We start from the raw sequence: 18,277 nt of genomic DNA on the forward strand, positions 1-18,277 counted from the left end.
AAGACTAGAGGGTGTTCTTCTCCGTCTGGACTCTGGAGTAGGCCTAAGAAGGAAGGAATCAGCAGAGGAAAGTCCACTGCCAACTCCAACACCCCGGGGAACCAAACCTGAGATTTCCAAAAAGAAGTTATCAGAATGATGGAATAAGACTCAAGTCTGACCTTCCACAATACTCTCTGAATCATTGAAAAGGGGGGAAAGGCATAAGCCTTGATTCCTTCCCAAGATTGGAGAAAGGCATCTTCTCTTGAGGCATATGGGTCCGGTCTCCAACTGAAGTAATTCTCCACTTGGTGGGTTAACCTGCGGGCAAATAGGTCTAATTGTATCGGGCCCCAAAGATCTTGGATCTGAGAAAAAATCTCTGGATTCAGTTTCCAATCGCTTGAGTCGTGTAGGAAACGTGAGTTCCAGTCTGCTCTCACATTCTGTGAACCCGGGATGAATTCTGCTCTAAGGGTAATCTTTTGGTCCCAACAAAAATACCATATTCGTTTGGCAAGATCTGAGAGATTTTTGGATCTCGCACCCCCAAGGCGATTTATGTAGGAGGCAGCTGAGAAATTGTCCAAGCGGATTAGGGTATTTGAGTTCTTCAAAAGTTCCTTGAAGCTCATAATTGCATTTAGAGTGGCTGACATTTCTAGGGAATTTATGTGGAGGGATTGTTATTCCAAAGACCACCTCCCTCCGGGCTTTAAATCTTTTAGGCGGGCACCCCATCCCTGATTGCTTGAATCTGATTCTAAGGTGAAATCTGGAAGATTCCCGAAGATAGCTTTCCCATTCCAGGCTTGGAGGTTTTTCAACCACCAAAGAAGATCTTCTCGAGCATCTTGTGAGTGAGGTAGCGTCTCGAGCATCTTGTGAGAGGGGTAGAGATTCTTCGTACCAGAGCCCTTTCCTCAGGCCCAGTGCTTTCAATCTTTGCAGACCTCTGTAATGAAGAGGACCTGGTGAAATGGCTTGAATAGAGGATGAAAGAAGTCCCAAGACTCTGGCTAGATCTTTTAGTCGGATAGACTCTTTCGAAAGGATAAGTGAAACATGTTTTTTTTATTTTTTTAATCTTCTTGTGGGGAAGGATTAGATTTGAAAGAATTGTGTTTACATTGAAACCAAGGAATTCTAGTTCTTGCGAGGGGGTCTGAATAGTTTTCTCCATGTTTACAATGAAGCCCAGATCTTGAAGCAGATCCATTGTCGTTTTTAAATGCTCCATAATTTCTACTTTGTCTTGGCACATGATGAGGATATCGTCTAGATAAATTATTAAGCGAATTCCCCTCTCTCTGGTATAGCTGACCACTGGGCGAAGTACCTTGGTGAAGCACCAAGGGGCTGATGACAGCCCGAATGGGAGGCACTGGAACTGATAAAGAGTCCCTTTTCAAGTAAAACGAAGATGCTTGCGGCACTCCTCGTCCATAGGTATGGTAAAATAGGCGTCTTTTAGGTTTAATTTTACCAGCCAGTCCTTTGCCTGCAAAATGTCCCTCAAAAGATGGATACCCTACATCTTGAAGTGTCTGTATGTTAGAAATGTGTTTAGATATTTGAGATTTATGACAGGGCACCAACCCTTGTACCTCTTTTTGACAAGGAAAATAGTACTTAAAAAGCTCCTTGGGAGTTCTGAAAGAGGAACCTTTATAATGGCTCCTTTGTCTAACATTTGTGAGATTTCTAAATCTATTAATTTTGAGTTCTCCTTGTCTAGAGAAATTTTGTTTGGAATCTTTTTCTGAAAGGGTTCTTTCCAAAAATCTATCTTGAAACCAGTTACTGTTTCCAAGACCAAAGGGTCTTGTGTGATTTGAAGCCAATTGTTTGCAAAAAAACTTGAGTCTTCCTGCCACCTTGGAAGGGAAAGAGGGATTCAGACTTACCTTGGAAAGATTGATTGGCGAATCTTGATCTTCCGCCACGGCCTCTTGAACTCCTTCCTCTCTGGGGGTAGAAGTTTGAGCGGGATCCTCTGTAAGAACGATTGTCTCTTGAATCTTGTGGGTAAAATTGGGACTTGAAATAACCGCGGCTGACAGGTTGCCCCCTCCTGTCAGCCCTTCCAAAAAGTGGTCATCCCCCGAAGACTCTACGCATGTTAGATTGTGCCTTAGAAAAGGCATTGAAGGTGGCCACATATTTTCCTAAGGATTTTACGAAGTTATCACCAAATAACATACCCTTGGCATGACACGTGTCTTCCTAAGCAGAGAGGTCTGCAAGTTTAGGGTTCATTCTGAGGAGGACTGCCTTCCTTCGTTCGGTAATCAGATTGGCATTTGCTTTTCCAATAAAGCAGATTGCACGTTGGGACCAACCACTTAGGAGCTCGGTATTAATCTGAATATTGTTGGTCCTGGCTTCTTCCGCCAAATCAAGAATTTTTGAAAGAGGACCCAGAACATCAAGAAGCTTATCTTGAAACTGTTTTAAGCATCTTTCAATCCCTTTTTGTGGGTCCCTCCCTGATTTAAAAAGAAAAGTGATCAATTTGGGGTCAAGGTTGGGATTATTACAAATCTTATCTTCAGAACAGGGACAAGGGCACTCATTACGCATTAAATTGCGTGTATCTCTGTCCAAGGGTTTCCTCACCCATTTAGATAAATATCTACCAACGTGGTCCATAGGCCACCATTCCGTGCTGCGAGGATGACGAATAGTAGTGGGATTGAACATCTCCTCCCCAAGGGGATCTTTAATAGTAAAGGAGGATGTTGAATGGTGTTCTAGGTCTTCGTCAAGATCCTCAGGAGTATCTTGGGGGTCAAATATAAATTCATCTTCCTCAAAGTCATTAAAAAAGAGTGAGGAGTCGTCATTAAAATCATTTGTATTGTATAAAATACTATTCTCTATAATGCCGCTATGGGCACCTCTTCTCCCAGTCCCAGGTAACTGGGATCTCTCTATTGTGCTGCTACAAGCACCAGCATCTATTGTAGCGCGAGGGCTACCAATTTTAGCGGCATGGGGGAATGATCATTCAGGGGCTTCTTCTTATGAGGTACTTTACCCCTTATCTGAGTACCTCTGCCAGAGGGGGAGTCTCCATCAGAAAGAGAAAAATAGATCTCTTCGGGGGTGGGGGAGATCCTCTTTCTCTTAAGTAGAGCAGCATTAACTGCTTCCCTGACGGAGGATTGTATCTCCTGGTCTAATAGTTTTTTAAAATTATCCCCCAAAGGTTCCTTGGTAGCCTGAGGTGGGGTATTATTGTCAAGGTCCATAGTTAAAAAGATTCCCAAAATGGCTAGATAAGAATTAGCCTTAATATGGCTTTATCAGGTCAAAACTTTAAACTGTTAATACTTGGCTCTGGCAGAGCTTACTCACAGTTGTAGATTTTCTGATGGAAATGAAAATTCCTTGAAATACAGAGATGCTGCAATGTCAGAAAAGGCCACCGGGTGTCAATGTTGCATTAAAATGTGTAATAAATGGCGAAAATATCACCAGAAAGGCTCCGTCTTCATTAGATATCGTTACGGGCTCCTGTTTAATGATGCGGCGTAACTAAGGAAACCAGCGCTGACACAACATCCTCCCAGCATGCGCTGATGCACGTGTCACATTCTAGGAAGTTGCCAGGAAACCAGAGCTCAAATGAGGCAAGCTCCAGTTCCGGTAAAGTTATCATTTTCTTGTTTTTAAGGAAAAAATAATTGGAAAAAACACACAAGGGTGAAATTGGTTGCCCCCAAAAATGCCTTCACGAGCAGGACAGTCAAAAGGGGAGAAGACCGGTACTTACCTAATAAATAAAACAATCGTTAGGCGGTCATAATAAAATAAGAAAGGCAATTGTTCCCTGCCAAAAATTGAACAAGGGGTTTTTAGCTAAAGCAAAAGGTGAAATACACTTGTTATATATAACAGTAAGATAAGCATCAAATATCTACGCAAGATAAATAATAATTATCTACAGCAATAAAGATAAGTTTATATATCTTAGACATGAAGGATATTACAAAGCGTAAAAAGGTATCATAAATTAATAAATAATACATAATTAAGAAAGGTTAAATCATTGATGGAAAGAGTACTTAGCTGTGTCAGAGCAGCGAACAAAAGAGGATGATGGGAACCTGCACAGTCTACTTGTCATGTTACCAATGTTCTGTTTATTATGATGTAGTTACATTCTTTAAAGGGCTGCATGTTTGGGCAGCAAATAAAAGTATTTGCATAATGGTAGCCTCCGGTCTTGTAATGAAATTTCAATGGTTTTGTATGAGTGAAATGTCCAGCTAACTATAATGTGTGAAACCTTAGGTTTTTTTCAATGAATTTGCAAGGTTTTTTAAATGCTAATTCCTAACTATAACGTTTGTGAACCCTATGGTTTTTTCAGTGAATTTGCAAGGTTTTTTTAAATGCTAATTCCTAATTATAACATGTGTACAACCTATGTTTTTTTCAGTGAATTTCAAAGGTTTTGTAAATGTTAATTTTTAAATGTATTAATTATTATATTTCTTTCTTTTTATACTAATATCCTATATTTTTATTATAAATATTTATATATATTTTTTAAGTTATATTTCATATTCTTAATGTAAAATAATAACAAAACAAAATTGAAAAATATTTTTTTTATCCATTATTTTTTTCCAATATATTAAAATTGAATTCTAAATAATTCCTTTTTCATTTTTTTTTGGGTAATTGTACCGTACGCGTATGGTGATCGCACCATACTTTGTACGGCTAATCGTACTCAGCGCATACCTGCACATACGCTATGAATACGCTTGGACGTTTAACATCGCATCAAGGCTTCCGAGTGAACGTCATGTACGTCGCTCTGTATGCGAAAGGCGCGAAAGTTTTTAATATATTTATGTATTTAATATACATACTAACAGAAGACATTATCTAGGATAATTATGAAAATAGTTTTTTTAACTTTTAATAAGCGTATATTACTTTTGAAAGCAATTACAGAAATCGCGGCGGAACGTCATCCTTACTCGCATCGTAAGAGCACCGTAAGCACACGGTAAGCGTACGCAAAGCCATGTGACTTTAAAAGAAGAGATTTGATTGGTTCATAACACTTCCTATTCCAACTGTTGAAAGACCCGTCCCATTTTAATCATTCTACTTTGACTTTCTAAGAAGAAGCATCTCTTCTGAGAATCCTGTCAAATAGAAGGAAGATCAACATAACAGCAATGGACTCATCTTCCAGCCATTCTTCAGAGGAAGATTGCATTCCTGAAGAACCTCCAAAGAAGAAGAAGGAAGCTCTAATTTGTAAGTTTTTTACTTTCCCTGAAGGGCAAAAAAAGGTTAATGCTCCAAAAGCAACCTGTAAAATTTGCCAAACAACTCTTTCAAGGGGTGATCCATCCAAAAAAATACTCCTTCGGCACAGCGAATATGGTGCGACACGTCAAGACCTTGCACCCCAAGAACTTTGCTCGAGGTGCAACACGGAGGTTGCAGGACAACCCACCTGCTGCTGCACCAAGCACATCAACTGGTACAGCAGCCTTTTCAGCAAGCAGTCCAAACCCACATATTGATCCTGAATTTGGTGAAGTTAAAATTCTATGCATTTATTGCGATTAACTCTTGTGTTATGGGGAACAGTCTATCGACCTGATAAAACGCAGGAAGCAGGAGCATCGCTGTCCTTGACAATTATTTTTTTTTTCATTCTTTTGTTCCTGTTGGACAGTTTTTGTGTTCCAGTTCAATTTTTTTAGTTAAAAAAAAACAACTTGTTGAAAAAACACAAAAAAAATAGAAAACTAAAAAGACAAAAAACATTTATTTTTAGATTTACCTTCACTGGTCAAAGAAAGAACTATATTTCTATGTTAGTGTATAAAAGTTTCTGAGAATGAATGTGTAGTTCATAAATGAATGAATGAATACATTACTAGTGTATGGTGAATGTGAAAGTGCAGAACTATAAGGAAGTGCTACAGCATAAATCTACTGTAGTACCTCTGAAACACTTGAATGTATCATATGCACATAAATATGTTAAAAGTCTATGCTTCAATTTGCACTGCTAGTAAAACTGCCTGGAATAATTTGTATGTGTTATGGGTTGATTTACAACCCCATTGTGCCACTTTTACACAACCGTTGCACCACTTTTGTGAAGCACTGGTGGTGCAAAAGATGTGCCATTGTGTGTGGAATTTACAATGTGACGCATCTGGAAGGAGCATTTCATTGTAAAGCCCTGTGCCAAGAAGGAGGCTTTCTTGCGCTGGGGGGTGTTCTGGTGCATCAACGCTTCCTAAAAGTGACTGAGTGAAATCTATAAGATTTAATTTAGTCAATTTTTAGCTTATGCTTGTAAGGATTGACACTGCATTGTGAGCATAGAGCCCCAAGAGCATTGCTGGAGCTGCATTACGCTTGCAACCCGAGTCAAGCAATGCGTCGCCTTCACAGCACAGATACACCACATATTTGTGCCGTTTTTGCCCCATAGTGCACCACATTGTAAATACAGTGCATCCAGGGTGGTGATGTCACAGTACACAATAACTGGCTTATCTCTGGGGATGTACCACTTATTGTACATCTGCTGATTAGTGTTTTAATGTAGTGAGTGGATTCTTTTAGAACACTGTATAGATAAGCGCATAGTGCGGTATGGTCTCTACAAAACTGAAACAGAAGTGTGATAGTGTTTACTGGAAGTGTAAGCATACAGACTGGAGAATTGAAGGCATAAAAGACAAGTTTGCCGTGCATAGAATACTGCATGCATAGTCTATAGGGGTTTGAAGCAGTCCATGCCCTAAGACGCACTTTCCACCATGAGTACTTGGGTACTGGTTGAATGATTACAATTCTGCAAGGAGAGTGTGTGGCTGAATATATAGCAGCTTTACTTTAACAACAGTGTATAGATAAGTATATACTGCTGTATGGTTCACTACAATACTGAAATAGTAGTGTAAGAGTGTTTGGTGAAAGTGTAACGATACACACTGGGCAATGAAATATTTTAAAGGCAAGTTTGCTGGTGTATAGAACAGTGAATGCATAGTCTATAATGATTTGAAGCAGTCCATGCCCTAAGGCCTACTTTGGTCCATGACTATTTGGAAAGCGACAGAATGCACAAGAGATTGTCTAGCTGAATATATAGCACCTTCAGTTTTAGAACAATGCATACATAAGAACATACTGATGTATAACTCACTACAATACTAAAATAGCACGTTTGTGCAGCTCTTCTATGATACTGTTACTAATTTCGAAACGGTCTTCCAAATTGTTTTGTTGATTTTCCATACTGAATTTTTTATGTTGTAGGTCCTTGTAAAAAAACATAAACACTTCATTTTATCATTTTTCCTAATACTGAACACAAATCTAGCTTTATCAACTATTTTGCCCTTTAAAAAATATTATACAAATACCATTCTCAACTACTTTATAAGATTATATAAATATAATATAGCCTTATAGCCCGCCGTAGAAGGTTATACCGGCTATTAAAAGCTCTCTCCAGCATTAAAGACTCGAGCCGAAGGCTTTGAGCTGAGACTTCGCTTGTGCATGCGTTGCGTATGCGTGTTTCGGTGGATTTTGTGTGCCTATGCGCCATATCTGCATCTCCGTCTGGGTATGTACCCCAACAGTTCGCACTCACTGTGCGCATACGTGTATTTTTTCAGAAAAGGCACTGTGCCCATCCATCAATCTGGCATCCTGTTTGACCAATAACAGCTCTGAAACCCTCGTACATATTGTTTAACCAATGACTGTCATCCTAAGTTATAAGTAACCTCCCATTCTTGTACAAGTAAACTTTTAAGTAACCTCGCATCCTTTTAGACAAGGTTGCCAGATTGCGCTATTTCCCGCACAATTGGGCGACTTTTTTCCCAGTTGTGCGGGAAAAACCCATGCATAGCAGTGGGCTAGTTTTTGGGCCACATTGTAGTGTTTGTGCGCAATTTACTAGCCTGGGCGGACGCCCACAAGAGGATACCATGGTGTGATGCCATCACACCCTCTCAGTGTCAAATCAGAGCACAGCGCGCGCTACGAGAGTGGTTACAAGTGGTCACATATTGGAGGTCTGATTCTGGGCCTGCCTCTGCGCACATGATAACCCCGCCCGGTCTCTCTCTGTTGATAATTGTTGGTGCATACACTCACACTTGCACATGCTCGCTGCACGCCCGCCCACACTCCCAATATGTAACCACCTAGCTTTCTTGCTATTACTAAGCCTGGAAGCCAATAAATTAGCCAATAGGATGTCCCCCAGGGCCATCATTCTTATAGCGTGCGAAAATGCTACCAATGACGACCCTGGGCATTGTTTGGTCAGCCCCCGCGGTTCCCATATAATGCAGGGACTGATGTGAGCACACTCTTGTTTGCCTGCTTGTGCTGCAGTGACAGACAGACTCTCGTCGTCATCGAAGATTGTACTATGAACTGTTTGCTGGAGCGTAAGGTAATTGAAATTTTTATGGTCAGGTATGTCCCCTAACGTGTACCCCAACGTCTCCATGTACGAGTTTAAAGTGCATGTAACTTCCCTCCGCAACCGAATCTTAAGACGCAAATACATTTGCGTCCAACGTTAACATGTCCTCTATCAGATCCACCATGAATGGATTGATAATTCAGTTCCTAACCATGCCTTGCCAACGTCTTTACATGGTGCACTTTCACGTTTTTTCCTGGCTCTGCAGGGCTAGGCCCTGATTTCTGCCTCGAACCACTTTTGTCTCTGTCTCTGAAAGCTGCAGCATGGAGATGCATCCCTGACCTCTGCCTTACTTCCTGCCAAGCAAAGCGGTGCCTGGCCCGGCCTGGTCTGCCTGCCAAAACAGTATTTTGCCTTCAAGTTATCAGCGTAGCCAGTTCAGCCTCCTCGAAAACACATTCCAGTCTAGTGAAATAGGTAAACATATCCCCGGCTGCAGAGCAAAGGGCCAAGCCTTCCTGTCTCCCTCATGTAATTCATTGCTCCCGTTACCATGGTAGGCCCGTGGCCCCGCGCATTGCACTTAGACACATATGCATTTAGTATAGAATAGCCTCTGCCCGAGAGACCTTTTACTTCAGATTAAACATACCCCAAATACAAGATATCAGACATGTTACAGGAACAGGTCGATCTGACATGCCAGACGTCTGTCTCTTCTACTAGTGCTAAAGTCAAACCCTTAGCTTTCTCCAGATACACGTCAATCACACGTCATACCAGCTGCGCGCGCACCCAGGTCACAGGTTTCAGCTGACTCTGCAGAATCCTCTATGCATCCACCCACTTATGACACGTTTCTGTGACGTTTCCAGCACACACCTCCGTGCACGCCTTTGTACATGCCTTTTTGCTACGCACATGTGTTCTTATCATATTCTTTTCACTTGTCACGCCTACTGTATTCATTGCTATTGCACAGTTTTACTATATATGTCATGTACTGTTAATAAATCATTGACATATTTTTGCCATCATTGCATATACCCCCGAACCCTTGTATTGATGGAATTGATTTCTATGGCTCGTGCCATCCCGAATTAAAGCCCGTATGACTCAGACACCCCGGACTCTGCCTCTCATTTGATTGAGCTATTCTTTTACTTGTCAGTAATTATACGGAAAAATAGACCGGTAAATTATATTTACCACATAATTTTGGTGCCCGAACAGGGACCCCTCCCCCACCCCACGCGCCGGCGATGCGTCGCAGGCCTTGCCCCCTACCACAGCCGTGACAGACTCCTATGCGCATCTGCAGGTTTTCCTGTATCTCCCTCAGGCCTACGGAGGTGACGGAGACTGCGGTCGACATCCAGACGAGGCGGTGAGGAGTGCGGAGGATCCCGACCAGAGCCCAGCCGAGAGAACAGTGTCCGAGGTGTCCAGAGGCCCACCTGTTCGAAGTGTCGAGGCGCATGCGTAGTGCGCAGCAGCAGTTACGTCGTAGCGGTCCAGTCCAGACGAGTTTCCGAGGCCTTTCGTTCCGTGCTTCCCGGTGAGTACCGTTGCTGGGGACGCATCAAGACGGGTGCATTAATTTGTATCCGGTCAAGACGGGTTTGGGTACACAGATCCGGTCTGCACTGTTTTAGCAGTGTATCTGTGCTGTTTAGCAGTACATCTAGTAATACAATTATTCAGCGATTCAGATTTGTTTTCGTTATAGAACTCGTTAGTAGTCAGTATCTGTTCGAAATGTTTCAATGTGTTTAATGTCGTGGTATGAGTGACTGTTTGCATTTCATTACTGTGTTTCTTGTGTTCACGTCCAGAGTAAAGTAGCAATGCCTTTATTTTCGAAATTACGACAGATAGGAACTAGGAAACGGATACTTGAAGAAGCAGTCCCCATCCCACCTAGGGACACTCCAGGACATTTTATGTACCATAAGCATGGCTTAGATGCCATACTGTACTTAGACTTATGGGTGGACTATACGAAAGACTTGGCAGAGAATCAGAGATGGCCCGTTACAGGGACATGGGATGCCGAGTGCATCATGAGAGTAGAAGAAGCGTTATGGAAAAAGAAAGCCAGACAATCACAGAAAGATGCCATAGAATTGTGGCGCAAAGAATCGCATAGACGGACAGAGAAGTCACTCAGAAAAGCAGAAAAGAGTAGAGAGGATTCCGAAAAAGCTAGAGAAAAAGAACTACTAGAAGAAGGACAGCGAGTCAGAATGGAACAACACGATAGACAGAGTAATGCCCTTATAACAGGACTGTATCCAGTTCTGGCCGAGGGCCTGCCCAAGGCGACCCCGGAAATACCAAATGATCTGCCTACTCCATTGGTTCCGATTAAAGTACGTCATAAACAGACCGCAGCAAATATTTTTCTTTCTTCCTATTTAGATGATGTAGCTCCCGCCTATACCAATGTACCTCGACAACCTGCTAATAATAATCTGCCACAGCATCTTCCTGCTGATCAAGCCACGAACCCTCCACGTCATCAACTTCCCGCACCTGTTGTCACTTCCCCTACTGGTCCCCCTACTCTTGGTCCTAATAACCATTTTGGTACAGATGCAACTCAGAGTCAGTCGTCCCCGATAAATATACCTCTCCCACACCCAATGACTTCAAGTCATGCTCACGGTTCTGCCTCAGGAGGTGCTTCAGGAGGTCCCTATCGCACTCCACCACAAGTACATCGATTGACAATGAGAGAATTAGCAATGCTGCGTACACCTAAAGCAAGCCCAGACGAAAAACTTAAACAGTACCTTACAGATTGTAGATATGATCCAGTACCTGGCAAGACAGGACCCATGATGTTAGCCTCATTACGTTTACGCCGCGTTACAGATTATCTGCTGTTATTACCAGAAATGCCAGAACATCTAGACAACATATATCATTTTATTAGAACAGGAGAGAGGCCAAAATGTGTTCGTGAAGCCATGGCACATCAGAAAGTTGAGACACAAGGTTTGATATTGCGATTTCTGATTAATTGTTTGATAAGGGAACAAGACCAGCCAGGCTTTTCGCAAGAAGAGATGGAGGGATTGTCGAAGTGGAGTCAGAATATTGCAGATTGTAAGCATGATAAAGAGAAATGGATAGAGGCCATGACTAGAAAGATCCGTAAAGAAATAGTAGCAATACATGCCAGACGGGAGGCTGAAAGGCCTCTCGAGTCAGACGATAAAGACACCTCAGAGGAGGAAGAACCAGAGAATGCCGCGGAGACTCAAGACCTGTTAGCTTACGTAGGTAGGGCGAAACTCCCTAAACAGTATTCTCTTGATAGACCTTTCGACAGACCCATTCGTCTTGAAAGCAAGAAACGTTACCTTTCCCCGATTCCAGAGCAATGTTCCCTTGAACATGTTTTCCAAGTTATTGATAAAATCCTGAAAGAAAGAGTAGGTTATCATGAACTCAATACCTTACGTGATCAGGAACTGGCCCGGTCCGCAGTCCAATGGGCCGGGGATGACAGTATATATAAAGATGATTTAGTAGTGCAAACATTTTTAAGTCTTACTCCAGAAGAACAGCGACTAGCTGGTATATACATGACCCAACATCTTATTGTACAGTACGAGAATCAACAATCTGATCCAGGTCCGTTGTATAATCTATTGCAAGATTTACTCCTGAATAGATGGAGAGGCCTAGGTACTGATTTGATTAATGTAATTCTTGAACAACGCCATAAATACTGAACGTTCTTGACTCCACGTTTTGTACCTGTTCCACCCCCAGTAAGCAATCCTTTTCACCTAGATAGACAGAATCCTTTACGAGAAGTACACCCCATCCGTAAACCAGATGATACACTAGAACGTGTATTTGTATACACGCCCATAACTAAAATGGAATTACTGGAAATGAAGAAAATAGTGCCTAGTCATGATAAAGATCCAGCAGGGTTTCACCGTGAAATTAAAGACATGTTACTCATGGGAGATTACACATATCCCGACATTATGAAAATACTGAAAGTATTATTGCCTGCCGGTATTTACGAGAAACTCAAAGAAAAGGAATGGGAGGTGGGACTGAATTGGAAGACGAAGAAAAGGGTCGGACCCCAGCTTTGGGTCTTGGGGATAAGACCAAAGCATTACCAGGATTATTAGTACAGGTTTTGCCAAGACTGTTGACAACTAAAAAGGAGGACTGGGATGCAATCTCAGCCTGCAAACAGAAACACGATGAAGACACTAGCGATTTTTATTCTAGATTCGAGAAATGTTTTATTATAAATAGTGGCCTGAAAACTAGTAGCGAGTCTTACCCACACCTATTTGTGACTAAATTAGTCGAGAATTCATTACCCCAGGTTAAGAACCGTGTACTGAAAGTCGAGAGTGCATGGCAAGCAAATACGCCTTCCCAAATGTTACAAATGTTACAGTACCACCAGAATAGAATTAGGGAGGAACATGATCACGAACAGAGACGTATGAAAGACACGAAAATGAAAATGCTAGTTGCTCAGTCAGTTCCAGCTGAAGGTCAGAAAAAGGGTACGACATAGTCCAATAATTCGGCGGCTCCTGTTAAAGGGACATGCAACTATTGTAAACAGCCAGGTCACTATGTAAACGATTGTGCAGTTTTGAAACACAATATAGCCACAGGTAAAACTAAAGAGAGACCACGTGCACCCAGACAGGACCAGGTCCAACACCAGGTCCAACAACATTTTCCACAGCCTATGCATGTTCCACAACAGACCGTAGCGGTACCACAGCCCCAGCCCATTTCCGCGACACAGCATGTTACACAGCAGATGTACCAGTATGCACAATCCGATTACCCCGATTATCAGCAGTACACATGAAACAGCCTAGAGAGGGAGGTTGGCTTGCCTCTTATTGAGGTTCCTGTAGATCAAGAGGGTCCTTATGTACATAGTCAGGTATTAGGAAAGGATAGAAAGTGTTTGATTGACACAGGGGCAAGCAGAACTACCATTAGTCATGACGAGGTTCCAGGGGCACCCCTCTCAGGCTCACAGAATGTTTCCCTTGGATTTTCAGGAAAGCCTATTGTTAATGAAGTATCGAAACCTGTTCCCCTTGCAGTTGGTCCATTATCCCGTACTACAGACTTATTACTCACGAAATCATGTCCAGAAAACTTGCTTGGTATCAAGACTCTGAAAGCTCTAGGAGCTGTAATTTGTTGTTCTCCGGAAGGAGTAAGGCTGTTCCTTCGTGATTTTAAGGGTCATTATGTGTTGAGAGGTTTTGATCCCAGATTACAGAATGTTCCTGCACATTTATGGGTACAAGGCCCCACTGATGTAGGTTGTATGCACATTACACCATACCGTGTTACACTCAAGCCAGGAGGTGTACTGCCCCGAATCCGACAATACAAGTTACCACCTGATGCTGTAGTGGTTTTACTGAAAATCATTGACGAGCTCATTGCACAAGGAGTGGTTGTAGAAACCGACTCCAATGTGTATAATTCCCCTATCATTCCGATTCTTAAACGCACAGATCCAAATGCCCCTCCAGTTTATCGACTGGTGATTGATTTACGAGAATTGAATAAATGCATTGTACCACAGTATCCTGTGGTCCCAGACATCTCTTCCTTATTGACAGCTATTGATTCAGAGGCGACGTTCTTTACTGTAATCGATCTCAAGAACGCCTTCTTTAGTGTCCCCATTGATCCGGAAAGCCAATACCTTTTCGGATTCTGTTTAAATGGCCGTAGCTTCAAATTTGCACGCGCCCCTCAAGGATTCACAGAAAGCCCCAGCATCTACAGCCAAGCATTGAAACGACAATTTGACAGTATACACATGCCTCCTAACACTGCCCTACTCCAATATGTCGATGATCTATTGATCACCGCCGGAAGTGAACCAGAATGTGAACAAGCATCACTGACAGTTTTGTATTTCCTGGCGGACAAGGGACACAAGGTGTCTCCTTCGAAGTTACAATTCTGTGCCCAGCAAGTTGTGTACCTTGGGCACTTGCTGTCCAAGGAGGGGAGACAGTTGACACCTGATCATATCCAGTTAATTGCACATCTTCCGCAACCCAAGACACAGAAGGAAGTACGAGCCTTTATTGGACTCACTTCCTATTGCAGACAATGGATTCCCCAATACGCATCTCTAGCTAAACCACTTATACAGTTGACAACACAAGAGGCAGCGTCTTCGTCTGTCCTCCCATGGACTCAGGAACATACACAAGCTTTTGACGAATTAAAGAAAGCCTTATGTCAAGCACCTGTTTTAGCGACACCATGTTACAGCAAACCTTTTACACTTTTTGTCACAGAACGCGATGGCACAGCGTTATCGGTTCTCACTCAGGTTCAAGCAGACAAACACAGACCGTGTGCTTATTTTTCGAGTACATTGGATCCGGTAGCACAGGCCTTGCCTGCGTGCTTGAAATCAGTTGCAGCAACAGCTCTAGCAATCAGACAAAGTGATTCCATTGTATTGGGACACCAATTGACAGTACAGGTTCCACACTCTGTGGAAGTCCTCCTAGACAGAACACAGACCCAACACTTGACCATAGCACGACTGACAGGTTACGAATTGACATTATTCCAACCACACATAGAAATCAGACGCTGCAATACACTGAATCCTGCTACACTTTTACCATCGAGCACAACAGATCCTACTCCACATGATTGCGTGGAAGTCATTAACACAATCACGAAGCCCAGACAAGACTTGACAGATGTTGCTTTACCCGATCCACACCTGACACTTTATGTGGATGGTTCATGTATGAGAACAAGTACAGGAGAACTAGTGGCCGCATATGCAGTGACCACTGAAACTGAAGTCTTAGAAACACATCGCATTGACACCCTTTCAGCTCAAGCAGCAGAGCTCATTGCTCTGACCCAAGCCTGTATACGAGCCAAGAACCTTAAAGTAAACATATACACAGATTCACGTTATGCATTTGGAGTCGTACACGACTTCGGTGTCCTCTGGCAAGAAAGAGGTTTCCTGACCTCTCACGGAGCCAAAATCCAGCATGGTCCCCTCATTCAAGCTCTGTTGGAAGCAATACATTTGCCTACAGCCATAGCCATCATGAAGTGCAAAGCACATACGAAAGTCACAGACACTATTTCCCAGGGTAACGACCTGGCAGATCGAACAGCGAAACATACAGCCCAGACCCATACTCATACGACTGATATGACAAAGACTGACGTATCTTCACTGACACATTGCATGACAGTTAGGGACCCCACACATGATGTCATTGACATACAGACACATGCTACTCCTGATGAAATAAAGAGATGGACTGAACAAGGAGGGGTCCAGACTGAACAGGGATGGATGACGAAGAGAAAGACCACATGGTTTCTCCCCGACTCTATGGTTCAAGTTATTATCAACACTACACACAGTCCAGCACATTTAGGAGAGAAAACCATGTTAGACAGTTTACAGAACCTCTGGTTCAACAAACATTTACGAGCAGCAGCAAAACAGAAAGTGCATACCTGCATGATCTGTTGTCAGTTCAATCCAGGAAAAGGTGTTCCAGTGGAACGAGGTGGATTTCATCCTCCCGACCATCCTTTTGAAGTCCTCCAGATGGATTATATCCAGATGGACGGATGCTGAGGATTTAAGTATGTCCTCGTAGTTGTATGTGCCCTATCCCGATGGACAGAAGCATATCCCGTCTCAGATTACACTGCTCCGACCACTGCCAAGCAGTTGGTTCGTGAATTCTTCCCACGGTACGGTTTGCCCCGTGTCGTGTATTCAGATAACGGTCAGCCATTCTCGTCCGAACTCATGAAGCAGGTTTCGCTTCTGTTAGGCTATCAATGGAAATTTCACTGTGTCCGACATCCCGAGGCAGCAGGTCTCGTGGAGCGACACAATCAGACTCTGAAAACACGTCTCGCCAAAGTGTGTAAAGAAAAAGGCGTAGATTGGATAGTAGCTTTGCCAGTTGCCCTCTTTTATATGAGAATGGTAGCCCATTCTAGGACAGGGCTATCCCCGTATGAGGTGGTCTTTGGTAGGCCTCCTAATATGTAGGTGTGCCTGTGCTACTTCTGCAAACTCCTGTTTAAATGAAAGTGTGCCTGTGCTATTTCTGAAATCTGCTGTTTAAAAGATTGTCAGCTCACTTTGTGACTTCAGTTTATTGCCTGCGCAACTTGTGCCAACCTGCTGTTTAAAGGTCTCCTGTTTACAAAAGCGCTACTAACTGGGACCGTTACAACCTGCAATTAAAATTAAAGTCTGCCTGCATCAATCTGTGTGAACTCCATGTTTCGGTACCTTGGAGGTTGTGCACTAGCAGTTTGAGTGAAGAGACGGCTATTCTACTTTGTTATTTGGCTTGCCGTGTGGACTACGCCGAGACCTGATGCCTATTTCTGCCAATCACGTCCTGAGCATACTCTGCAAACTGTGCTGGAATTCACATGCCAGCGCTTGGCTCTACACCATTTGGGAGTCTGTCTACATGACTGACTTCGAGAATTGGAACTTGATCTGCACACCATTAATTTCTGACATTACACTACGTTTGGATCTGTAACCCGGGTGAGAGATCGCTCACCGATGTTTGCTGTTTCATGATTTATTTATTTATTTATTTATTTCCCTTGAAAAAAAAATTGTGTTCTCCAACAAGGTACTGTTTGATTTTCTTTACATTTTTCCATGGACATTTCTACAGAGCTGTTTGTGTCTCCCTTCATTCAAATGACAACGGTGACTACTTTTAATATTTTGATTTGTTATGTTTAAGATGTTGTGAACAATTTTGCATATTTCCTAATTTATGCAATGTGTAGTTTGCGCTGTAATTTACCCTTGAGTGCATTTCTTTTAAGTACTGTGGTGTGCTAAATATCTATTTATATGCTCAATGCTTAGAACTCTGTTTCTAGGTTATGTTTGTATGCTGTTACATGTTCTTTTCTGTATGGATTTGCAAGTGATACATTTTGAAATAATTTATTCTCTTATTGCCTACTTTACTGGAGCCACGTTTGTGCTCAACCTTTGTTGAGGTGCTCATTTGCTTTCATTTTGGTGATGATTTGTAGGCGTTATGCTTATTGGGGTCATTTATGTGCTCAATTATGTTGAGGTGCTCCAATTTGTTTTCATTCTTAGTGATGATGAGCTAGAGTGATGCTTAATTTTGATGTTTATTTCTGTTATGAACCACTTTATAGTGCTCTATTGTTAGAGGTGTTCATGCGCTTGCTATTAGAAGCCATAGGGGCTCAATTTTATTGTCATTTCAGATGAACCACTTATAGTGCTCTATGGTTAGAGGAGTTCATCTATTTACTGTCAGGAGCCGCAGGGCTCAGTTTTATTGGTGATTTTCTGTTACTTACTGTGAGGACCTGCATGGGCTCAGTTTTATTCTATTGATAGAGAAGTTGTGCATTTTCTGTGAAGAGCCGTTTTGTCATGGACCACTTTTACTGTGCTCTATGTTTAGAGGAGTTCATGTGTTTACTTTGAGGAGTTGGGCTCATTTTTATTGTGCTTTATTTTAGAGGAATAGAAAATATTCGAATTTGAGGAGTTGATATTTCATTTTCTATCCACGGTACTGAGCCATACTGTACCTTTGCTCATTTGTATTGAGATGTTCAGTTTTCATTTCATTTAAGCTTACATTCTTTTGTTAGCTTATGGTGCTTGTACAACCTTTGTACCTGCTCCCCTTTGATACTCTTATTTCCATCATGTTGAAGAGGGTGTTTATTTCTGGTGCATTTATGTTCTTTCTTTCTCCTGACTTTCTGCTTCTGCCTTCTTCTGTTTCA

This window comes from Lissotriton vulgaris, chromosome 1_1 (genome assembly GCF_964263255.1).
Source record: "Lissotriton vulgaris chromosome 1_1, aLisVul1.2, whole genome shotgun sequence".
Classification (NCBI taxonomy): domain Eukaryota; kingdom Metazoa; phylum Chordata; class Amphibia; order Caudata; family Salamandridae; genus Lissotriton; species Lissotriton vulgaris.